Here is a 27312-nt window from a genome sequence, read left to right on the forward strand (position 1 = left end):
AAACATCTTGTAGTAATATCGGTAGAACATCACGTAGAAAATCAGCATACATTGCACCATTTAGATCGCCATCGATAAAATGAGGGCCAAGTATCCTTACTCCCATAATTCCGGACCATACATTAACCCGCCAAGGTCGCTGATGTTCCACTTGTCGCAGCCATCGTGGATTTTCCGTTGCCCAATAGTGCATATTATGCCGGTTTACGTTACCGCTGTTGGTGAATGACGCTTCGTCGCTAAATAGAACGCGTGCAAAAAAGTCTGTCATCGCCCCGTAATTTCTCTTGTGTCCAGTGGCAGAACTGTACAGGATACCGAGGAGAAAACATAGCACACACCCGCTGGGCATTTTGATCACAATAGCCATACATCAACACGATATCGATCTTTTCCGCAATTGGTAAACGGTCCATTTTAACACGGGTAATGTATCACGAAGCAAATACCGTCCGCACTGGCGGAATGTTACGTGATACCATGTACTTATACATTTGTGACTATTACAGCGCCATCTATCACAAAGCGAATAACGTGGTCCAACTAAACATTCGTATTTCTTTACGAACTACACGAATATGTAATACAAAACGGGGGTTTCTATTTAAAAAAACGCAGTTGATATCCGGTTGACCTATGGCAGCGCCATCTAGCGGGCCCACCATAGCGCCATCTGGTTTCCCCCTTCAAGCTCGACGAGTTTCGTTCTTTGTAGTTTTTTTCGTTTGATGCTTATTTCGTGAGATATTTGGCCCGGTCACTATCAATGGATCACCCTGTATAAGACTGAATTATTTCATGTATTTCAGTCAAACACATTCTAAAGATACTCACTGCCTGTCTGTTTTTAAGACTGTCTTTCTATTATTTCATGTATTTCAGTCAAACACATTCTATCATAATATGCTTGTTATAAAGCACTGTTATTTGCAGCATTCTTGAGTTTTGTACTTAAAGAGATTGTTCTAGCGATTATCAGTAATTGTTCTTGTTTTAGCTAATTGACTGGCGTTTGTCTTAGTATGCCAAGGTCTTATTGACCTATTTGGTACTTTTCCAGAGGAGATTTAATAAAAATCTTCGTACGAATGGTGTTCAGTCTTTATCCTGCCCGGTTCTTCAATTCTCACGCAACCTTAAGCCAGTAGTGTGTAACAGTAATTACGTTGAACGCTGTCGTCTGGTGCGAAGTCGACGTCATCCCACAGGTATCCCACTGGCATTAGGCCGGGACCCTAGGCAGGTCATGCCATTTCAGCAACACTGTAGTTCACAAAGCACTGCCTCACAGATGCTGTTTTATGACAGACTGATTGACCACACTGACACAGTCATCGCCTGTGAACTGTTCCTCTAGTACTCAGTAAATAATGCCGTATAATGTGGTCATATCTTACCGCATTTAGCATTTTCTGAAGCACAGCAAGGGCATCAGAAGCTAACCTTGAAAAACAACTCCACTCCACAACATCACCTCCTCCGTACCTCGCTATCGGCACTACACATGATGGCACGTAACGTTCTCCAGCCGAATTTCTTCCATAGGATTTCCACAGGGCGTAGTGTAATTCACACTCCAAACAACTCGCTTCCAGTCGTCCGCTGTCCTGCTGCGTCCCTCTTTACACCACCACACGCTCGCTCAGCACTGCCTACAGAAATGGAGTTGCTCGAGCATTGTATCCCGTTCTTTTGACCTCCCTACAACTGTTTTAGCTGGACTGCTGGTAGAGCTTTGGAACTGATGAGTGTTATCTTCCTCTGATCTCATGCGAGTTTTTACTACCAGCCTCCGGAATGCTCTGCGGTCCTTGTCCTTCAGTGCATGAAGTGTTTGTGGTCTGGTCTTGGTTCAGCTGTGATTAGGCCTTGGCGTTCCCAGTTCACAGTCACATCACCAACAGTCAACTCGGGTCGCTTTAGAAGCACTGAAATGTCTGCTACCGCTGATTATTGATTTAAAGAGATTAAAACTTCTCAGCCCTTTACTCTCCCCTCCCTCTAGCTTCTCCCACTTCCTTCCCTTCCCCCCGCACCCCCCCCCCCCCACGTCCCATAATGGGATCTGTGTACCACATCTCTCTGCGTCTACAGTAACTCCAGTGTCCAAGTGTGACAAAGTTTTTTAAATATTTGAGTTACTTGGCCACTAGCCAGTTATTCACCTAGGATCACGTAGGAAACCGCCTAAAAACCACATCCAAGCTTGCCAGTTCACTAGCCGTAGTCATTAATCCGCGGAGAGATTTCAGTCAGAGTGAGGTGAGGCTCGCCTCTTCGAAAGCTGGGAGCGGCGAGCTAACGCGCTCGACTAACTGGGTGGCTGCCTGTTGGATTTGCAACTCAAATGACATTTAAGACAAGTTCACGTTCGAAGTCACTGAGCTCTGATCACCGAACCAGTCTGTTGATACTGTTTCTCTACTGACAACACGATACCGTCCGCTTTCTTTTATACTGTAGTGTCGTCCTTTGGTATGATACAGCGACCATTTCCGCGATCTGTAAGATTGTTCGGATACTTTTGATCAGATAGTGTCTGTGTGGTCTCCGACGAAATCGTACTACAAATACGTGTTCCTTGATATGGAATTGTTTTCCGTAAAAGAGGCACATACTCAAGGTCGTTCACATCCACTACTGGCCATTAAAATTGCTACACCAAGAAGAAATGCATATGATAAACGGGTATTCTTGCGACAAATAAATTATACTAGAACTGACATGTGACTACATTTTCACGCAATTTGGGTGCATAGATCCTGAGAAATCAGTACCGAGAACAACTACCTCAGGCCGTAATAACGGACTTGATACGCCTGGCATTGAGTCAAACAGAGCTTGGACACCGTGTACAGCTACAGCTGCCCATGCAGCTTCAACACGATACCACAGTTCATCAAGAGCAGTGACTGAAGTATTGTGATGAGCCAGTTGCTCCGCCACCATTGACCAGACGTTTTCAACTGGTGAGCGATCTGGAGAATGTGCTGGCCAGGGCAGCAGTCGAACATTTTCTGTATCCACAAAGGCCCGTACAGGCCCTGCAGCATGTGGTCGTGCATTATCCTGCTGAAATGTAGAGTTTCGCAGGGATCGAATGAAGGGTAGAGCGACGCGTCGTAACACATCTGAAATGTAAAGTCCACTGTTCAAAGTGCCGTCAGTGCGAACAAGAGGTGACCGAGGCGTGTAACCAATGACAAGCCCATACCATCACGCCGGATGATACGCCAGTATGGCGATGACGAATACACGCTTCCAATGTGCATTCACCGCGATGTCGCCAAACACGGATGCGACCATCACGATGCTATAAACAGAACCTGGATTCATCCGAAAAAGTGACGTTTTACCATTCGTGCACCCAGGTTCGTCGTTGAGTACACCATTGCAGGCGCTCCTGTCTGTGATGCAGCGTCAAGGGTAACCGCAGCCGTGGTCTTAGAGCTGATACTCCATGCTGCTGCCAACGTCGTCGAACTGTTCGTGCAGATGGTTGTTGTCTTGCAAACGTCCCCATCTGGTGACTCAGGATTCGAGACGTGGCTGCACGATCCGTCACAGCCATGCGGATAAGATGCCTGTCATCTCGACTGCTAGTGATACGAGGCCGTTGGGATCCAGCACGGCGTTCCGTATTACCCTCCTGAACCCACAGATTCCAGATTCTGCTAACAGTCATTGTATCTCGACCAAGGCGAGCAGTAATGTCGCTATACGATAAACCGCAACCGCGATAGGCTACAATCCGACCTTTATCAAAGTCGGAAACGTGATGGTACGCATTTCTTCTCCTTACAAGAGGCATCACAATAACGTTTCACCAGGCAACGCCGGTGTAATGCTGTTTGTGTTTGAGAAATCGGATGGAAACTTTCCTCATGTCAGCACGTCTCCACCGGCGCCAACCTTGTGTGAATGCTCTGAAAAGCTAATCATTTGTATATCACAGCATCTTCTTCCTGTCGGTTAAATTTCGCGTCTGTAGCAGGTCATCTTCGTGTTGTAGCAATTTTAATGGCCAGTAGTGTAAATGCAAAGAAGGAAATACATGTGGGTGCGGTTCGGAGATGTAGCTGGGCAAAAGAGGAACACAGTATCGTCATGTCCAGTGCATCAAATCCAACGGGATGGAAAATGATTAGTTTAAAATATGCGAACCTTTACACCCCAATGAGTGTGTGGTCCTTCATGCTGAAAGATGTAATCCGAGGAATCTGCATCAAGCCGCTGCAGCATCCATTATTCGAGCATGTCCGGGTCAATGTTTTCTAAAACAGTTCAACGAAGAATAATGACCAAAAAATGCAGTGAAGGGACGGAACTCATGGGATAGCGCTATGCACATACGCAGAGTGCGGTAGTATCGAGAACACAAGATATAAAAGGGCAATGAATTGGCGGAGCTGTCGTTTGTACTCAAGTATTTCATGTGAAAAGGTTGTCGACTTAATTACGGCCGTACGGACGGGAATTAACAGACTTTGAACTCGGAATGGGAGTCGGAGCTACACACATCTGACATTGCAGTTTGGGAATCATTAGGGAATTCAATGTTCCGAGATCCACAGTGTCACGCCTGGGCCGAGAATAACAGATTTCACACAATATCTCTTACCAAGGATAAGACACAGGCCTGCGGGCTTCACGACCGGCAGTAGCGGCGGTTGCGTAGAAATGTCAGTGCTAATAGACAAGCAAAACTGCGTCAAGTAACCGCAGAAATCAAAGTGAAATGTTGAAAGGTGGCTACACTGAGCCACAGCGCCAGAGATTGCGCCAAAGAGTGTTATTCAGCCGCCTCCACAGGCAGTTCTTGTTCAGATGTAGTGGAGTGTGCTTGTCGTGAAGTCGTGGTGGAGAGTGCTTGTTCCATGTTTTATGCAGTTTTGATGGGCTAGACAGCAGATGTTGTTCGAATGGAGATATTGTAACGATCAGAGTGGTTTTCGTCAATATATATGAGGTAAAAAAATATTCCCTTTTCTTTTTATTATTTCAATGTCTTAAATAATGCGTCATTACAGGTTCAGTCAACAAAGCATCTGGCTGGTGTTCTTGTGTTAGAGTGTAATTCTGGTTTTCTATGTGCAATTATAGTATTTCAGTTTTATTTAATTAATTCAGTCTAAATGGTATCTAAAATATCTTGTCTTATTGAGGAGTTACCGTGCCAGATGTGTACGTTGAATCACACTTCCACACACAGAAGAGTTACATTTGTGTTTTGTTGTTACGTAGGTTTTATAGTTGCTGGGGACTTACCCATATTTTTAACTATATAGCTAAAAATATATATAAAAGTAGTTATATAGTTAAAAATATGGGTTCCCGGCCTCTGACCTTCTTGTGCGAACGCACACGCTATGCCCGAACTCGTACGGGACTTGGTAGATTAATCTGCCACGAGTAATGAGTATGATGGGCAAACATCTATTAGGCGCACTACGAATGTAGTGTTGTGGACATGTTGGGAATGTGGATCTCAATATATAGTTAAAAATATGGGTTCCCGGCCTTTGACCTTCTTGTGCGAACGCACACGCTATGCCCGAACTCGTACGGGACTTGGTAGATTAATCTGCCACGAGTAATGTGTATGATGGGCAAACATCTATTAGGCGCACTACGAATGTAGTGTTGTGGACATGTTGGGAATGTGGATCTCACGGGGAGCGTGCAAGGGATAAGTCCCTGCAGACGCACTATCCTCTGTGCCCGCGGTGGCTCAGATGGATAGAGCGTCTGCCATGTAAGCAGGAGATCCCGGGTTCGAGTCCCGGTCGGGGCACACATTTTCAAAATGTCCCCAATGAAGTATATCAACGCCTGCTTGCAGCTAGGGTGTCTATTTAAATATCATTTCATTTCTAGCAAAGCTGCATGGTCATTGACGGTAATTGTTCTTTCGGGAACAGATACTACCGTCATATATAGGTAAAGATATGGTTGTGTTCGCCTACAATTTGCACCCATTCATCGACTTCATTTTCCCAAACAGTGGAATTTTTATGGATGACAATGCGCCAAGTCACCGGACGACAATTATTTGTGATTCGTTTGAAGAACATTCTGGATGATTCGTGCCACCCAGATCGCCCAACGTGAAGTCCATCGAACATTTATCGCACCTAATAGAGAGGTCAGTGCGTGTTCAAAATCTTGCACCGGAAACAGTTCCGCAGTTATAGACAGCTATAGAGGCAGCGTGGCTAAAATTTCTGCAGGAGCTTGCAGCTACTTGTTGAGACCATGCTACGTCGAACTGCTGCACTCTGCTGGGTAAGAGGAAATCCGACAGGATATTATGAAGTATCCTATGACTTTTGTCAGCTCAGTGTATTTGTGCTGATGTCGTATTCCCGTTCACCACGCTTGCACAACGATAGAAATATTTAACTTTATTTTACAGTGTTGTTGAGACCATACATGAGCCAACGTTAAAGGAAGTAAGGAACAAACTGAAAAACCATAAAGCACCAGGATCAGATTGCGTATCTGTAGAATTAGTTAGAATTAGTATGGAACTCAGAGATGATACCTGAAGAGTGGCAGGAGTCAATTCTGATCCCAGTTTTTAAGGAAGGCGACAAAATGTATTGTAGTAATTATAGAGGGATATCGCTATTACCAGTATGTTCCAAAATTTTCTCGAATATTCTGCTAAGCAGGCTTACACCATATGCAGATGAGATTGTGGGGGATTACCAAGCTGGCTTTCGGAGTAACAGATCAACTACAGACCAATTATTCACCCTGCGTCAAATTTAGGAAAAGAAATGGGAATACAATGAACCAGTTCATAATCTTTTCATAGATTTTACCAAATCATATGATTCACTATTGCAGTCAAAATTGTAAAATTCTTTTGGAACTTGGAATACCAAAGAAGTATGCTAGACTTACAGAAGCGAGTTTGAAAAACACAAAAGCTAGAGTACGCGTGGGGAAATTGGAGTCAGAAGAATTTGTAATAAAGAACTGACTTAAGCAGGGAGATGCCCTGTCTCCGCTACTTTTTAATTTAGTCCTAGAATATATGTTACGAATGGCAGCAGATAATTCAGAGGGTGTTGAGTTAAATGGAAATATTAAGATATTAGGGTACGCAGATGATATAAACATCATTGGCGATAGAAAATAATGTGTAACAACAAATGCGAATGCGTTAATCAAGGCTAGTGAAGATGTAGGTCTAATGATAAGTGAAGACAAAACTAAATACATGGTTAGTACTAGAATGCTAACAGATGGTTCAAATGGCTCTGAGCACTATGGGACTTAACACCTGAGGTCATCAGTCCCCTATAACTTAGAACTACTTAAACCTAACTAACATAAGGACATCACACACATCCATGTCCGAGGTAGGATTCGAACCTGCGACTGTAGCAGTCGCGCGGTTCCGGACTGAAGCGCCTAGAACCGCTAGACCACCGCGGCCGGCAATGCTAACAGCAGTAGATCAGGAAATGTTCAGAGTTGGAGAGATGCAGTTTGAAAAAGTGAACACATTTAAGTATCTAGTCGTGGACATTACTTCGAGAAATGAGATTGATTCCGAACTGATGAAGAGATTACGGGCGGTAAATGCGTGCTGCGTGTCACTGAATAGATTACTTTCATCACGGATACTGTCTAGGAATTTAAAGATTAGAATATACAAAACTGTTATTCTACCAGTTATGTTGTATGGGTGTGAGACTTGGTCTCTCACTGTCCAAAATGAAAAGCCGTTTCGAGTATTTGAAAACAAAATTTGGAGGAAAATTTTCGGAGCAAAAATGGATGACATTAGCGGAGAGTGGCGAAAACTGCATAACGAAGATGTTCACGAACTATATTCAAGCACTGACATAATCAGTATTTTTAATCACGTAGGCTGCGATGGGTGGGTCACGTAGCTCGAAAGGATGAGGGCAGGGCAGCGCGCAGAGTACTGGTAGGGCACTTAGAGGGAAAACGTCCTGTGGGGAGACCGAGGCGTAGATGGGAGAACAATGTGAAGGCTGATTTGAGGAGCCTAGGTATTGAAGCGAAATGGAAGGAAATAGCCCAAGACAGGGACAGATGGCGAAAATACGTTGCTGTGGTAATGGACTCTCGAGTCCGGTATGACCAGTGAGTGAGTGATTTTACAGTCTCTGTAATCCTTATCGATACATTGCTGTGTATCAAATAGTCATAGCAGTTAGTAAACGCTACATTCGTTTTGAATAGTCCTGTATGTGGACAAGCCTTGCCAGTAAATGAATTCCTTAGTTCAGAACTGTAGGCAGAAGCCGTGTTCGAAAGGAATTCCATACAATTTTGCCTAGTGAGCGTACGGAATCTGGAGTCAACTGTCTGACCGGAAACAAGAGTTTCTAAAGAACAGAAGACATCATGGATTTCTGAACGGGGGGAGCAATAATGACATATGCTGCCCATACTTAAATTATGGGTATATCGATTAAGCGATGTTTAATCTTGAATAAGGGAAGCGATATTTTTATTGTCTGTCTTTTCTTGATTCATAAGCACTATAGTTCTCATCAGCAGATTACATTCTTATTGTAACTACTACTACTACTATTTGCAATCTTATAATAGTCTTACGATTAGCTTAATTTAATTTCATATTCAGTACTACAAATGAGCAGCAGATTTGGACATGAATGAATCTGTACTGTGTGTTCATTTCTCCCGTTGCAAATGACAGGTACAAGGTGCAAAATGCACACATTTCATGACAGTACTGTATAAGAGTGGTGGGAATGGTCACTCCCTGTTCCCATGTACGTGACAGACTATGTGGTTCTCTTACTCCCTGACTGCGAGGATCAAGAAAAGGTAGAAACCCTATAGAAGTAACGTGCAATTGACACAAATATCACACACATTACTTCACAGGTATTTAATAGAAAATGGTCTCTATGGACCGAAGTCTTTATGATAAGTACAATATTTCAGTCTCAGAACACGTATAAATAGTGTTTCAGCCCCAAGAAGCCGTGAGTTCTCTCGACAGCCATTTCTCTACTGCTGGCTCTTCATTTGTCACTCTCGTATGGCACGATCATTACTCCCAAGAAAGGCGTAACTCATTGTAGGATATGACAAGGTGCAAGCCATCTATTGACGGTGCGGCGAGGCCATTCACGCATTACCTTGAATATCCACCGAAGAATGACGCATACTGACGCCCACCTACGTCTTCAGTTATTCATGTGCTTTGCTATTGTTGGCTGCCGTCGCGACGTGACGTACAGTGTAAGTAGGTGAACTGGACACAGTGTCAGTTCATAGTGGGACACGGTCCTCACACAGTTACATGTGTATCTGTGATTGTGTGCCAAACGAGTAAATGTTTTAATAACAGTGGTTGGTTTGACTTCTAGTTGATTTGAGTTTCTAAAACAATTACATCTGCAGGGAATAATATTAAACAAAGAATTCTGGTAAAGTTTACTGGTGATGATTACTGATTTTCTTAATTAATTTATTTGCAAGTAAGTGATTTTACAGTACATCGTGTCTCTTGTATTGATCGATGTTGGATGTAATATAGTATCTGCCAGTTTTTAAAGGTTTCTTAATCGTTTCCCTGACTTCGACAATTTTTTAATTTCTTAGATCGATGTATTGAGATATCGATAATTTACGTATTGATATAATCGATTTATTTCACGATTATCGATAGACGATATTCCGATGTTCTTAAAAGTATGCCCATTCCTAGCCGGAAGTTCCACAGGCTTTCCGCAGACGACGCCGTTGTATACAGAGAAATTGCGTTTGCAGGAAATTGTTATTAAATGCAGTAAGACCTGCACGGTATCAACCCTTGGTGCAGGGAGTGGCGGTTGACTCTCAACATACATAAATGTAACGTATTGCGAATACATAGTAAGTAAGGACGTTTATTGTATGATTACACAATTCCAGAACAACCACTGAAAGAAGTTATTTCTATAACGGGCCTATGAGTACGTGTATGGAGCGATTTGAGCTGGAACCATCACGTAATTATCGTGACTGAGGCAGATGCCAGACTGAGAATTATTGGAAGAATATTCACGTAAATATAGTATATTAACAAAGGAAGTAGCCTGTGAAACACTCGTCCCACCAACAACTGAATGTTACTCGTTCAGTCTGGGATCCGTACCAAATAGGATTGACAGAGGGAACAGAGGTGGTCCAAAGAAAAGCTGCACGTTTCGTTACAGGTTAATTTAGTTAGCATTAAAGCGTCAAGATGAAACATCATACCCTAATGCGTTTACTGTCAAAATACCGAGAGGGAAAGTTTCTAGAAGAGTCAACAAATATATTTCTTCCTGCTAAGTATGTATCGCAGAAAGACCATGAAGATAAAATTAGAGATTCGAGTCAACAAGGAGGTTTACCAACAACCGTTGTTCCCGCGAACCACACGTGAGAGGAGCAGGAAAAGGAGAAAGAGTCACTGGTAAGAGAATTACCCTTCACCACACACCGTAAGGTTACTTGCTGAGTATAGATGTACTATACATAAAACTGCAACCAGTCGCTTTTTTTAATAGTTACGTATTAGTCCACGAAGCGGTTTTTGTACCTTATGAGGTTCATCTTCAGATGGTTTTCTAGAAGTTACATAGCTCTTTCTAGATTAATGTTGAGTGCTGACTCTGTGACAAGCAGATAGAACACGCTGTAATGTATCGTCATGACTATCTTTTATCTGTAGATATGGATGCAAAATCTGTTCAAACGTGTGTGAATTCCTAAGGGACCAAACCGCTAAGGTCATCCGACCCTAGACTTACACCCTACTTAAACTGACTTATGCTAAGCACAACACACACACCCATGCAATATATAGTACTGTACTTAGTGCGACGGTATGGGCGGCTTTTTTCCGTTAGTGTCCATCTGTCTGCTTCCATTTTGATGGTCAGTTGATACTTGAAATGGTTCAAATGGCTCTGAGCACTATGGGGCTTAACATCTTAGATTATCAATCCCCTAGAACTTAGAACTACTTAAACCTAACTAACCTAAGGACATCACACACATCCATGCCCGAAGCAGGATTCGAACCTGCGACCGTAGCGGTCGCGCGGTTCCAGACTGAAGCACCTAGAACCGCTCGGCCACTCCGGCCGGCCAGTTGATACATCACTTCACACACTTTTACACAATTTGTATTCATTTACACTGTGACAGCGAAACTTTACCACCATCCAGCATGTGTTGTACAACTGTTGCCCGTGACAAATATCATGATAAGAAGATACGGCATTGGCCTACTTTGCTCAGAGATGTAATTTGTTCTTGTTTAGATATATTAAAGTCGACATTAAGGCAATAGAAATACTGATGTCACTTCCAGAAGACCATCTCATGATGAACCTGATAAGGTTCGAAACCCGGTTCATGGAAAAATCAATAACTATTCAAAAAAGCGACTGGTTGCATTTTTATGTAATTACATTCATTAACAGTCACGGATTCTAAAATATCCGTAACGGATAAGCTTTATATATCTAGAGATAGACATCAACGCAAAAAGGCTCGGGTATGTACTCGATGTGGGCGTCTCATATCTGTCTCAATCTGTCTAGGCTCACAAGTCCGAACAAGGGATGTAGCACTTGTAAATGAAGCTTTCATTTGATGGCTCTGTCCCTGCATTTTCTCTGCGTTTCCTTGCTCGACTTACACTACGCGTTGAAGATTGATGCATGTTATCTGGACTGAAAAATGTTTCTTGGGTTCAGTTCTGAATGAGATAACGAATGTAGAAACTAATATTGTTGTTAAACATGTGAGGTACGTGCACGAAAGGTATCGTTGATCACTTGTAAGAAATAGGTAAAGCAACAGCCGCAAATGAAATTATCATAGTTCTTCCATCTGTTTGATTTTCCGCTCGGAGGGGTCCACGTAGTTCTGCGAAGAATAGCGTTCGATAGCTGCATTTGTCCTCGTTCCGGAATGGAGTGCTTTATATGTGCGCTTTCGCGACTTAATGGCGTGTCCTTTTCCGTGATTTCTGGTTGCGTTCTTCGAAGGTATTGGAAGCTATTCACTTCTTACTAAAAGCCAATTATTTCTCGTCTTCCAGCAGCTTACCAGGATGTAATGCAGTTTCCTGGAATACAAGAAGAAGGGGGCATAAGCTTGAACTTAAAAATCTCCAAGTGAATGAATGTGAATGTCAATGGAAACGCAATTCAGCGCGTTCCCAGAATAACGAATAAGAAAGCGTATGTCCCACTTCTAGGAATGCTACGGATATTTGATTTCGTATTGTATTTCACTGCCAGGGTACGTGGTAAAACCGAATGTAATGACACTACTTGAGAGATGCAATGATATTCTAGAAATGAAAGTACGTCCTAACAATCTACAGAATTTATGCTAAGTAATTATTACCTCAAAATATGGCCAATGCTCGCCTCATAATTTTCCAGGTGCTATTGTAGACATTTTGAGCATCGACAGTATGTAATTCGGAAAAAGTATTATAAAAAATCCCGTCAGGACACCTCACAATGGTTTATCATGTAATATATTGTTACCAAGTTTGCTTGGACGCAAGTTACATCGGGTTAGAACATTTTTACGAAGAGTATCCAGCTTGCGCCAACACTGACTCGCGTACTTCAGTTTAAAGAAAATTTCAACATTTGTTTGTTTTTATCATGTCACATAAAATGAGTCGTAAAACGCATAGATCCAGCTTATAATCTGTCAGAAGTCAACGAGCGTGGTACTAGAGTGTGAAATTATAAATATTTTGTATTCATTTCTTACACATACTGAAACATAAAGCTGAATACACTAAGAGAACGCATACGGTTTGGTTTGAACACATTTTGAGAAGTTGATCGCAGCAGTCTCGAATATCTTTCCAGCATCTACGTCAGCCAGCATAATGACATATGGAATGCGTGTATACCAGTAATATTTCAAAACTTGTTCAAGATAAAGAACCGAAATAATGCAAACTGGCAGATACATAATAGCGTGGATAATACTCGCCACCACCTTCCGAATTATTAAGAGCTGTAGTAGTTCTTAAATGAGACGAGGTCCCTCGTGAAGAGACAAATCAACCTTGATTTTCCCACTGAAATGATTCACATTAGTAGACAAGCGATGTGCTGCGCGAGAGGCCTAATCTAACTGCCGGCCGGGGTGGCCGAGCGGTTCTAAGCGCGACTGTCTGAAAGCCTCCGTGCGCGCTCTAATCTCTCTAATTTTACATTCGTGATCTCTTCGGGTGGTATAAGTAGGGGGAAGCAATATATTCGATACCTCATCCAGAAACGCACCTGGTGAGCAAGCTACACCGCAATGCAGAGCGCCTCTCTTGCAAAGCCTGCCACTTGAGTTTGTTAAACATCTCCGTAACGCTATCACGGTTACCGAAGAACCCTGTGACAAAACGCGCCGCTCTTCTTTTGGTCTTCTCTATCTCCTCCGTCAACCCGATCTGGTACGGATCCCACACTGATGAGCAATACTAGGTCGAACGAGTGTTTTGTAAGCCACCTTCTTTGTGATGGACTACATTTTCTAAGGACTCTCCCAATGAATCTCAACCTGGTACCCGCCTTACCAACAATTAATTTTATATGATCATTACACTTCAAATCGTTCCGCACGCATACTCCCAGATATTTTTCAGAAGTAACTGATACCAGTGTTTGTTTCGCTATCATATAATCATAAAATAAACGATCCTTCTTTCTATGTATTCGCAATACATTACATTTCACTATGTTAAGGGTCAGTTGTCACACACTGCACCAAGTGCCTATCCGCTGAAGATCTTCCTGCATTTCGCTACAATTTTCTAATGCTGCAACTTCTCTGTATACTACAGCATCATCCGCGAAAAGCCGCATGGAACTTCCGACACTATCTACTAGGTCATTTATATATATATTGTGAAAAGAAATGGTCCCATAACACTCCCCTGTGGCACGCCAGAGGTTACTTTAACGTCCGTAGACGTCTCTCCATTGATAACAACATGCTGTGTTCTGTTTGCTAAAAACACTTCAATCCAGCCACACAGCTGGTCGGATATTCCGTAGGCTCTTACTTTGTTTATCAGGCGACAGTGCGGAACTGTATCGAACGCCTCCCGGAAGTCAAGAAAAATAGCATCAACCTGGGAGCCTGTATCTAATATTTTCTGGGTCTCATGAACAAATAAAGCGAGTTGGCTCTCACACGATCGCTGTTTCCGGAATCCATGTTGATTCCCACATAGTAGATTCTGGTTTTCCAAAAACGCCATGATACTCGAGCAAAAAACATGTTCTAAGATTCTACAACAGATCGACGTCAGAGATATAGGTCTATAGTTTTGCGCATCTGCTCGACGACCCTTCTTGAAGACTGGGACTACCTGTGCTCTTTTCCAATCATTTGGAATCTTCCGTTCCTCTAGAGACTTGCGGTACACGGCTGTTAGAAGGGGGGCAAGTTCTTTCGCGTACTCTGTGTAGAATCGAATTGGTATCCCGTCAGGTCCAGTGGACTTTCCTCTGTTGAGTGATTCCAATAGCTTTTCTATTCCTTGGACACTTATTTCGAAGTCAGCCATTTTTTCGTTTGTGCGAGGATTTAGAGAAGGAACTGCAGTGCGGTCTTCCTCTGTGAAACAGCTTTGGAAAAAGGTGTTTAGTATTTCAGCTTTATGCATGTCATCCTCTGTTTCAATGCCTTCATCATCCTGGAGTGTCTAGATATGCTGTTTTGAGCTTACTAATTTAACGTAAGATCAGAACTTCCTAGGATTTTCTGTCAAGTCTGTAAATAGAATTTTAATTTCGAATTCACTCAACGCTTCACGCATAGCCCTCCTTACGCTAACTTTGACATCGTTTAGCTTCTGTTTGTGTGAGAGGTTTTGGCTGCGTTTAAACTTGGAGTGAAGCTCTCTTTGCTTTCGCAGTAGTTTCCTAACTTTGTTGTTGTACCACGGTGGGTTTTTCCCGTCCCTCACAGTTTTACTCGGCACGTACCTGTCTAAAACGCATTTTACGATTGCCTTGAACTTTTTCCATAAACAGTCAACATTGTTAGTGTCGGAACAGAAATTTTCGTTTTGATCTGTTAGGTAGTCTGAAATCTGCCTTCTATTACTCTTGCTAAACAGATAAACGTGCCTCACTTTTTTATATTCCTATTAACTTCCATATTCATGGATGCTGCAATGGCCTTATGATCACTGATTCCCTGTTCTGCACATACAGAGTCGAAAAGTTCGGGTTTGTTTGTTATCAGTAGGTCCAAGATGTTATCTCCACGAGTCTAAGTTGTCGGGGACTGATGACCTCGGAAGTTAAGTTCCATCGTGCTCAGAGCCATTTAGCCTATTGTAACTTCCTCGACTGTGATAACGTAAACTGGTGCCGTACATCTTTTACCACTCTGAATGTGTGCCGCCAACTTTAATTTTACTGCGGAGCATTAAATACAAATATATCTCATATATGCTACGTGCAAGTAATTATTCAAACTTATGAGAAAAAGATGTTCACCAATACGTATTTGTTTGTCATAGCAATACGTTTTCAACAACTCTCGCTTGATGAGGACAAGTTACCGTACGTTATGAGTCAGATTTGGCTTTGTGGTACTGCCACAGCGAGAGTAATATTTATTTAAATTTAAAAAAATGCTTTTCAAATTTATTAACGTCCAGAACATTTTTCAAATCGTAGGTATCCAGTCAGTATTCCTGATGCCCACCCAAACGCCTGCTCTAAACAAGCTATTGAGAAGGCCTCTGTTCAGGCTATTACCTCAAGCAAATGGATGAATTTCACAAAGCATATTACAAATAATAAATCAGATGTAAATCTTCATAATTACACTCCTGGAAATTGAAATAAGAACACCGTGAATTCATTGTCCCAGGAAGGGGAAACTTTATTGACACATTCCTGGGGTCAGATACATCACATGATCACACTGACAGAACCACAGGCACATAGACACAGGCAACAGAGCATGCACAATGTCGGCACTAGTACAGTGTATATCCACCTTTCGCAGCAATGCAGGCTGCTATTCTCCCATGGAGACGATCGTAGAGATGCTGGATGTAGTCCTGTGGAACGGCTTGCCATGCCATTTCCACCTGGCGCCTCAGTTGGACCAGCGTTCGTGCTGGACGTGCAGACCGCGTGAGACGACGCTTCATCCAGTCCAAAACATGCTCAATGGGGGACAGATCCGGAGATCTTGCTGGCCAGGGTAGTTGACTTACACCTTCTAGAGCACGTTGGGTGGCACGGGATACATGCGGACGTGCATTGTCCTGTTGGAACAGCAAGTTCCCTTGCCGGTCTAGGAATGGTAGAACGATGCGTTCGATGACGGTTTGGATGTACCGTGCACTATTCAGTGTCCCCTCGACGATCACCAGTGGTGTACGGCCAGTGTAGGAGATAGCTCCCCACACCATGATGCCGGGTGTTGGCCCTGTGTGCCTCGGTCGTATGCAGTCCTGATTGTGGCGCTCACCTGCACGGCGCCAAACACGCATACGACCATCATTGGCACCAAGGCAGAAGCGACTCTCATCGCTGAAGACGACACGTCTCCATTCGTCCCTCCATTCACGCCTGTCGCGACACCACTGGAGGCGGGCTGCACGATGTTGGGGCGTGAGCGGAAGACGGCCTAACGGTGTGCGGGACCGTAGCCCAGCTTCATGGAGACGGTTGCGAATGGTCCTCGCCGATGCCCCAGGAGCAACAGTGTCCCTAATTTGCTGGCAAGTGGCGGTGCGGTCCCCTACGGCACTGCGTAGGATCCTACGGTCTTGGCGTGCATCCGTGCGTCGCTGCGGTCCGGTCCCAGGTCGACGGGCACGTGCACCTTCCGCCGACCACTGGCGACAACATCGATGTACTGTGGAGACCTCACGCCCCACGTGTTGAGGAATTCGGCGGTACGTCCACCCGGCCTCCCGCATGCCCACTATACGCCCTCGCTCAAAGTCCGTCAACTGCACATACGGTTCTCGTCCACGCTGTCGCGGCATGCTACCAGTGTTAAAGACTGCGATGGAGCTCCGTATGCCACGGCAAACTGGCTGACACTGATCGGCGGTGCAGAAATGCTGCGCAACTAGCGCCATTCGACGGCCAACACCGCGGTTCCTGGTGTGTCCGCTGTGCCGTGCGTGTGATCATTGCTTGTACAGCCCTCTCGCAGTGTCCGGAGCAAGTATGGTGGGTCTGACACACCGGTGTCAATGTGTTCTTTTTTCCATTTCCAGGAGTGTATTTAGAAATTTGAGCCCACCGAAATAAACGTATGTTTCCTAATGTTATCAAATGAAGAAATACGAACAGGAGTGACTTCATGGTACGTATAACTATCTAGCGAATAATGAACTCGTTTCAAACATTTTGAGGAACGAAACCTCACTGCTACACACGCACAAACCACAGATCTATCTCTGTCTTCTCTGGTTAATACCCTGTTATTCAACAACGGAAAAAGGGGGATAAGAGCGAAGCACTGCAAACTGAAAAAGTATTTCTAAATATGATTATTTACTTGTTATATTGTTGCACTATTTATTCGCTCTTATTGACTTTTGACGTGGTGCCATGTTACCATAACACGCCGCATTACAGGCATTGTTACAGTTTTTCACCAGTTATGCAGATATGTTACGTTGAAATGTTAGCAAACTACAATTGTGTGTGGTGATAGATTAATGTGTTGGCTTATATTTATGAGCGGTAACCGTCTTTATTGTGTGCCAGTGTTGCGTGCTTGCTTGTTCGGTATTCATTTTCTGGTATGGCACTGTATTCTTATCTACATTTCTCCCCTAATGAATGCTGTCGTCGAGTGTGCGGGAGTATTTCGTCATGTGATTATTAACAATGAGCCTGATTTTTAATTATTGACAAAATACTAGTGCATGCAACAGATAACGTGACACACATACAAAAGGAACGCACTCAGTAATGGTGGCGTTAACCGCTAGCATCACGCAGGCCTAAGCTCATATTCCTACTGGGGTTTTACTCTTTTATATTTATGGATTTGACCTTGATTAAAATCAGTTGGGATAGGAGAGGTATTTGTCTGAAAGTCCGCCACTCATTTTACGTGATTCAAATTTTTATTATGAACTAAGATTGCATAATTGGACATAGTCTTTAATAATTGGTCTACACTACACTGTTATTGGTACTGATGCGTACTGAACTTTCTTATTGGTCTAGTTCCATTAACGTATTAAATTTCACAGTATAGGGAGGCCGAAGGAATTAATTATCACACACTAGGGCACATCCTTTCCAAACATCGACATGCTGAAGTACGCAGCGAGGCACTTCTCAAAATGCCACTACTATATAAAGTAAATCAAAAGGTGATAGTACGGAACTGGGAAGACAAACAAACAGATGCCTTATCACACGATATTCGAATGCGCTAGTGAGTCGAACCAAAGTGAGGACTTCGGTCAATTAATAGTAACATTAATATTAATCTTAACTGATCACAGGAGCTCTGACGGGAAAGGTCGAAGCCATATTCTATGGATGGACACTTTTAACAAAATCGGCCAAGCAGCTGCACGGGGCGATGGATGGCGGTCGTTATCACACTGAGATTATGGTAAATAACATAGGATTACATACGAAACATAACAAACAAAGGGACTGCGCATATGATAAGCGGGCACATGGCTGTTTCAAACATCATAGCCACTGTAAGTATTTGTATGAAGTGTAGCAATGCATGGAAGTGAAACATGGACGATAAATAGATTAGACAAGAAGAGAATAGAAGCTTTAGAAATGTGGTGCCACGGAACAATGCTGAAGATTAGATGGGCAGATCATGTAACTAATGAGGAGGTATTGAATACAATGTGGGGAAAGAGGAATTTGTGGCACAACTTGGCTAGAAGGAGGGATCGGTTGGTAGGACACATTCTGAGGCATCAAGGGATCGCCAATTTAGTATTGGAGGGAAGCGTGGAGGATAAAAATCGGAGCCTAAGAGGTGAATATACTAAGCAGATTCAGAAAGAAGGATGTAGGTTGCAGTAGTTACTCAGAGATGAAGAGGCTTGCATAGAATAATCATGCAGAGCTGTATCAAGCCAGTCTCTGGACAGAAGATCACAACAACAGCAACAGCCACTATACCTTAATATTCACAAGATCACCTCAGAATTACGTAGACTTTCAATAAACGTCACTGGAGGAGTTATGAAGCATTGTACTATTACCTTGACGTTAGTACAATGAAAACATATGGAAAGTATGATTAACGGCCCCAGAACATACCTCCCTTTATGAAGGACAAATATGGATGCTAGCGATTGACGCACACGTGGTGCGAATATAAGACACAAAGAAAATCACCAGAATGCACAATATTATTTTTAAAAAATAACGATCCGTTTTCTAATACTATTAGCGAGCATTTACTGTTATTACACCGCGCGGGATTAGCCGAGCGGTCTTGGGCGCTGCAGTCATGGACTGTGCGGCTGGTCCCGGCGGACGTTCGAGTCCTCTCTCGGACATTGGTGTGTGTGTTTGTCCTTAGGGTGATTTAGGTTAAGTAGTGTGTAAGCTTAGGGACTGATGACCTTAGCAGTTAAGTCCCATAAGATCTCACACACATTTCAACATTTGAACAACTGTTCTTTCATAGTCATAAGTCTTCGTTTCTAGCACCGAGGCTGGCACATTGAAATGGCGGGAACATGTGCCAGTGTCTATGTTAGAAAGTAAACTAGTCGAAAAATTAATTTTGCCCCACAAATCCATGTAGGGGAATTAATATTTCTATTTTTTAACTAAATGAGAGAAGCTTTGGCCACTACAGTTGTACTATAGCGTAAGGAGCTGATGGTTCAAGCGAGAACAAAACCGTTACAGCTAACACTCACTAAGTTCTCTATTACGTCAAAATTATCACGATTACGACATCACTACATACTTCGGTAGCCACCACAAACTTAAGTAGCACATTGTGAACTGTATCTGTGTTGAAACTTCCTGGCAGATTAAAACTGTGTGCCCGACCGAGACTCGAACTCGGGACCTTTGCCTTTCGCGGGCAAGTGCTCTACCAACTGAGCTACCGAAGCACGACTCACGTCCGGTACTCACAGCTTTACTTCTGCTAGTACCTCGTCTCCTACCTTCCAATCTTTACAGAAGCTCTCCTGCGAAACTTGCAGAACTAGCACTCCTGAAAGAAAGGATATTGCGGAGACATGGCTTAGCCACAGCCTGGGGGATGTTTCCAGAATGAGTCTCGGTCGGGCACACAGTTTTAATCTGCCAGGAAGTTTCATATCAGCGCACACTCCGCTGCAGAGTGAAAATCTCATTCTGTATCTGTGTTGATGTACTGCATTTTAATACATGTTACATGTTCCAGACGGAACGCCTGAACAGTGCATCCTCTCCTCAGCACGTCCCGGCTACCGGTCCACAAGTCACACTACCGACCTGCCACCACGGCCGTTGTTAGAAATGCCAAGTTGCTACTGGCTGAAGGCCAACCTCCGCCCTCTACACCCCTCAGAACCGATCCATCTGAAGTATCAAGCAATTCCTGTGTTTAGTTTCACTAGTTCTGTTTCGAGAAGCTTACTGCATCTATTGACCATCTTAGAAATAGCCGTCCACCTTTCTAAACCCATCACATTCTCGCAACATGCCCTCATACATACCGGAAAGATACAGAGAGGATTAGGATGTGTGACACGTAGCGAAAGTTATGGAAATAAAACACATAGTTCCTTTCTACCCGTCCACCACTCGGATTATTGACTTAAGGGAGGAAAGACTCGTGTCGTCTCATATAGTAATGCTCCAATCAGCTGATTAACTCAAGTGGGATTTAATCAACTAAGGCATCATTTGCGTTCCTGGAGCGTACTCACATTACCGCTTCAGATAAACCTTTGTCAATACAATTAAATGAACCACACTGTATTATTTATGTTTACGTACCTCAGAGGTGAACTGAGAGGCGTTCTAATGAAGATATGTATATTTCGCACCGAGTTCGGAATCTCCATTCACATCTAATCTTCTCGCAGCGCTACAGTCTGGAACCGCGCGACCGCTACGGTCGCAGGTTGGAATCCGGCCTCGGGCATGGATGTGTGTGATGTCCTTAGGTTAGTTAGGTTTAAGTAGTTCTAAGTTTTAGGGGACTGATGACCTCAGCAGTTAAGTCCCATAGTGCTCAGAGCCATTTGAACCATTTTTTTTTCTCGCAGCGCGCTGCTTCATTGCCGGTGCAAAGTGCACATAAAAAAGTGCAGAAATACCTACGAAATCTTGAAGAATGGGTGTTGAAATGTCGAATTTGCCCTAACCCTCCCTAACACTCGAAAAATTCTATTCCTTCTAAAAACCCAAAGGCATCAATAGCAGGAAGCAGAAGTACATCCGAACCTCTGGGATACCTTACTCAGCATACAAAACGTCCGAAAGTACCTTCTGTAGTACCCAGATAAATATATGAACTGGCGCACATACCTACTACATATTCTCAACAAATACTTGCTTCGGTAAAAATTAATAAGGCAGACGCCGTGCCGCTTCCACGGCTGTTCCACTTTGACAGGAATACACACGTACAAAACATTCATAAGCCCGATTTTTGAGTATGCTAATGCGTCTGGCACGAATATCAAAACCATACACTAAAAGAATTTACGTGAAAGAACAGCGTTTGTTGCTGAGCATCACAAAAATACTTCTCGTGACCTGTAGTGATGATATAAATGCACTAACCAGTATGGAACCAATTGAACCCAGAAAACTAATGACAACTTATGGATGCAACATTCTAGAGTACGGAGGGGATATGGAAGACATCGTCACAGCACCACTACCATTACAAAGACGCCCACAATACAAACATTGTTAGCCGGTCGAAACAGCAACGTATATGAAGATGGGCAGGGGCACTACGAATGTAATGTGTGGACATTAAGTAGGGAATGTGGGTCTCACGGGGAGCATGCAGTGGATAAATCTCTGCAGTCGCGCTATCCTCTGTGACCTCGATGGCTCACATGGATAGAGTGTCTGCCATGTAAGCAGGAGATCTCAGGTTCGAGTCCCGGTTCTGGGCACATATCTTCAACTGTCCCCGTTGACGTATATCAACGAGTGTCGACAGCTTAGGGTCTTTATTTAATTATCATTTCAAAACAGCAGCACTACAGCAAACATACACAACCACTAACATAAAACGGAACTCCACCAACACACCTACTCATGCAGGAATAGCACAGCAGTCAAAGCAAGAGTGTATGAGCGACCATACCACAAGAGAAAACTAAGCATAACCAGGTGTAAACATAGTATACTACAGAAAAAGCATAAGATCCATAAAAACTGTTACATCATATGTATAGTAAGTATATACAGGCTCGTAGAAATGCTGATCTTAAATATTGTTAGTCCGCAGCTCGTGGTCTAGTGACTAGCGTTGCTGCCTCTGGATCCCAGGATCCCAGGTTTGATACCCAGCTGTGCTGGGGATTTTCTCTGGTACCGCAAGCCGCGGAATTTGAATCCCAAGCATACGTCATAGGCGTCGAAGACCCCTACAGGTCTCTGCACCATCGCGCCGTAATTTGTGGTGGCGCACGCCTCCTTGCCTGCATTTAGTGTGAGGGCACCACAGTGGAACACGTGGTTCTGGTGGCCAATAGCGGCGCCCCAATATTTAAGCGCCTACCTCTCACTTAGCCCCTGGGGTCTGCATCCTTCCACCATCCTTCACACCTACAAATCCTTGATCCGCCCAATCCTCTGTTATGCCACTGTAGCTTGCATTTCCGCCCCTCCACGGTTCTATAAAGCCCTCCAAATCCTCCAACGCCATGCACTCCAACTCGCCTTCTGCATCCGCCTTCCGTCCCCCATGCGCATCCTCTACGACCTCATCCCCTTCTCTCACCTTCTCCTTTTCCTTGAACACATCCGCACGCTATATATTGTCCACCGCCTCGATCCCCCTCATCCCCAGGTGTCTCCCTTCCTCTCAACCCCCAACCCGTTGCCGCGCCTTTACCGCTGTGTCCCACCCTCTCTCCATCTCCACACCCTCCGCCTCCTTTCCCAACGCCACTTCCACCACCTACCCCTTCTGGGTGATGAACTTAGCCCTGACATCTACCCTTCCTACCAACTCTGACACCATCTTCCTGCCTCCTCCTCAGGGCTCCCTCTCCTCTCCCTTCCTTCTCCTGAACGGCTTCCCCTCCAAATCCCCATCTCTCTTGTGCTCCCTTTCAGTGTCTCTGCACTACCTCCTGCCTTGTCATCCCTCTTCATCTCCTGCCCCACCAGTCTCCTGCCTCTTTGTGTACCTGCTGACACCCCTACTCTCTTCGTCCCGCCGCCTCCCCTGCTGCCCCTTGCTCTCCCCTCCTTTTCCATCCTCTCTGACCTCACCCTCAGCAGGTCCCACCTGGCAGTTTTATACTTCACCGTTTGTGCTCCAAGTGGGTTTTAAGTGTGTTGTTCTGGAGTGTTTTTAACACTGTGGCCGACTTTTAACTTGTGCATGTGCATTCAGTGTCTTCTTTGTGTTTTAAGACTCGCCAACTGTGTTTTTTAACTTTATGGCGACTTTTTTAATTGTACCCCATGAACGTCTCCCTGTCAGTGTATTTTTACCTCCATTATCTCCCCTTACTCTGTTTTACGTTCCCCTTTTTTATCGCCTTATATATGTAGCATTTTATTCTTGTTTTAGTTGTCATGTCACTTGGCTGAAGAGTGGCGGATTGTGCCGCTGACAGCCCTCCCCTGCCCATATGCGGCAGGGGAAGGAAATCACAATAAAGAAAAAAAAACTCAGCCAATGAGTCTAATTTGCGTACATCTCTGGACACATCGCCTCGCGTTAGCTTACTTACTTTCTTGTTCTCTGTATGAGTGGATGTGGTTGTTAGGTTTCCTTGTGACTCTGTTGTTTCGATCTTGTTGTTGTTTGTTATGTCCTTCATTGGTAGTGTCCGTTCTCTCCCATTGTGTTGTTCTTCGCAGGCCACTCTGTGGGTCCCGCCACACTTTCCATCACTTCAACGCCACGACCATTCCAGTCGCAGTTACAACATTTTCTCTGCCCTGGGACTGGGTATTAGTGTTGTCCTCTTCATTTCAACACATCTCTATCGTTTGTGACAGTGGTTGGAATGGACTGTGTTAAAAAAAGAAGAAAAATTGGACTGTGTAGAAATTGGAGTGCTTCACAAACCAAACACCACTAAATATGGTTAATCCCAATCTTCACCACACCCTATGAACTACATACTTCATAACCCTTCCAGTAATTGCATATCAAATATATTTCCGTTGGAGGGCTTTGTTTGTCTGTACTAATAAATCTGTCACTGTTCTACGTTTGTGTGTCGCAAATTTCTCATGTTCGTGTTTACGTGTGTGTCTACAGCTGAACCCCCACCGCTCCAACACTCATTGACACACAAATTATGTCCAAGACCTTCTTCCCGTGATGGAAAAGGACGCCTCGGTTCCGGGTACAATAGAAATGGCACATTCCGAAGTACGTCATGCACTCCACGACAAAGACACTCTGACTGCGGCCAATGAGGCAGATACCACAACAGCCGACTTGCGAAAATTACATGAAAGTCCCGCAAATAATATAGCAGAAATTTGTGAGAATCGAATGAAACAACAAGTTTACTGTAACCAGACACAGTTTATTTATTTTCATAGTGCTTTTCAAAGGTTTAAACCTACATCATCAGGCGTATTTGCGTGTGTGTTAATTTACGATTTTGGGGTATCCTGTTGCACTGTCTCCAGTGGTCAGAATCTCCATTCTCTGACGAAATACATACACATACGCATATTTATGCACATACATACTCATAGAGTGTGCATCACATACACTAATACACACTTATACACATATAGTGCATATATGGTGTATTGAGACAGAGAAAGGCGTCTGCGACCACTGGAGACAGTGGCACAGGTTACCCCAAAGTCGTAATACAAAAAATACAGGGTATATTAATACACACAAGCCACACGTAGTGTCCGCGTGATTTGAGGCGCCATGTCACGAATTGCGCTGCCCCTCCCGCCGGAGGTTCGAGTTCTCCCTCGGGCATGGGTGTAAGTGTTGTTCTTAACATAAGACAGTATACGTATTGTGTAAGTCTAGGGACCGATGACTTCAGCAGTTTGGTCCCTTAAGAATTCACACATTTGAATACAATACACACAAATGGAGGTTCAATCCTTCGAAATCCATTGTGGAAATAAGTAAACAGTGACTGGGGACAATAAATTTGTTGTTTCATTCGACATCAATATCAGTCCCGCTAAAGCGTAACCTAAAATGTTCGCATTTAAAGAAAATGCCGATTTAGAAAGTTCTGCCTTAAGCATCGAAGAACAACGATGAGGTGTGTTGGGTCAAAGAGAATTTGAAAACACTCGCTCAATAATTTCAAAAATTTATCTAGCAACGAAAAATGGCGGAAGTATTTAGCCGTAGGAAACAGCTAAGGGTAGAATAACAATATGAGACCAAATCACGCATTAACGCTATTTGACGGGTGTGCATCTGGATTTAATTTCCTGACGACACATTTTTCAATGGTCCAACCGGTCGCCACCTTCAAGAGAGATTGCGGGTGCACCTGCAGTCTCACCTGAAGATGCCGGCCAGTTGACCATCGAAATATCGTTTAGTCAGGACGATGACATCCGGCTGCATACCCGTGTGGAGCATCATCATTCATTACGTCGGAGGAATCGACATTATCACAAGACTTAGGTCTCCTGGATAATCGCCTTTTATGGTTCTCGTAAATAGACGGTTAGAACAATCATTTAATTGAATAACAAGGTAAAATTTAAGTTAGACGAACTGAAAACCTTACACTGCCCACTTTGCTTAGCTAACACTCTTCATGCCCGGAAAAACCATTTGCATTTGCTCTAAATGCGTCAACATATATATTTTTTGTGTGTATTCCTTTTTGATTGCAGTGCTAATTTCAACAGCTTAATTTTTTTATTGTTATCTCTATTGCATTTCTTTTCCGTCTGCCACTGTCAGTTAATTTGTGAACCGGTCCTCTTTTCCTTTTTGCTCTCTTCTTCGCCATCTTATAACAATGAAATTTTACCTACTTCTTTAGCGCCATTTAAACCGGAAGTTTGTGTTATGCCCTCCTTTTGCACGCTGTGTGGTTCTTTTATGGATACAGGAGCGAAGAACAGATGCCGTTCTTGAACAGAGAATTCCGATGTTAACTTATCTTACACGTGATATTAGATAGTATAAATAATACACAACTTCGTTGTAGCGTCAGTTGCTAACAGTAGACCTGAATATGGAAATGTATACAGATACAAAAGATGTAAATGTGTCACTCTTCAATACAACGTCCGTTCAGAGGACGTCGAACACTGGCCATTATGAAAGTCTGTAAAAGCTATTCACCTGGCAGAGAAAGAAAGTGGTGTCAGTGCATCAGTGTTCGAAGTTAAGTACACCCGCCGCTGGAGCTCCGGAGAGGGAATAGTTTCATTTCACTGGCAGCGACGTAATCGTTCGTGGCAGGCAGCGCCCTTCTGCAGCCGCGGCGGCTGTGGGAAACGCGTAAGTGACGGCGCGCGTGTTTGAAAGCGCGGCCGACGGCACACCGTCCGATGCCGCAGGTAGTTTTGACGTTTCCACTTCTGTTCCATACCTCGGCAGTCAGACTTAGAAGGCCGTAACTCGGCGACCTCCTCCTCTTTCAGCAACGGACTGAGTAAGTCTCCTCCGGCTCGCGAAATTCTGGTTATTCCAGAACTATGCCAGCGTTCAGGAATGCGGGCCATTGTCTTGTCGCTCGTCTCACTAGGCATTCCAGGTATGACGAACAAAGGCCACCTGGAAATACGCGTCAGATCACACAATTTAACTTGCCTGCACACTGCGAAATGTGCAACTCGCTTTTCTGTAAACTAAACTTTCATGCTATCCTCCTATCTGAAACGTAGTTAAAGCCACATTATCCTACAAATATATTAGATTTTCGGGATATTTCAATCTAAAGGTTGACGGGCCAGAGAAAAGCACTGGTGCTTGTGACATACATATGCGATTCGATTTCAAAACTAGATTCTTAAACGCATTTAAATTTAATACGTAGAGTAAAACTGGTTTATCTTTATATTATTACTTTGTTGGCCACTGAGCTGGATTTATCGCTATTAGCAATTGGAATAGAGTTAGGCTTCATCTTCAGGCACATGTTATGGT

General features: G+C 43.7%; 1 protein-coding gene and 1 non-coding gene across 2 annotated transcripts in view; one reads left to right on the forward strand and one right to left on the reverse strand.

Annotated features, from left to right (window-relative positions):
* Positions 1-27312, reverse strand: part of LOC126095128 (carbonic anhydrase-related protein 10-like) — a 460639-nt gene that overhangs the window by 388308 nt on the left and 45019 nt on the right. The window lies entirely within an intron of this gene.
* On the forward strand, positions 5720-5794 carry Trnat-ugu (transfer RNA threonine (anticodon UGU)). The gene has a single exon. It is a non-coding gene; the product is annotated as a tRNA-Thr (tRNA).

The sequence above is a fragment of the Schistocerca cancellata genome, chromosome 8 (assembly GCF_023864275.1).
Source record: "Schistocerca cancellata isolate TAMUIC-IGC-003103 chromosome 8, iqSchCanc2.1, whole genome shotgun sequence".
NCBI classification, from domain to species: domain Eukaryota; kingdom Metazoa; phylum Arthropoda; class Insecta; order Orthoptera; family Acrididae; genus Schistocerca; species Schistocerca cancellata.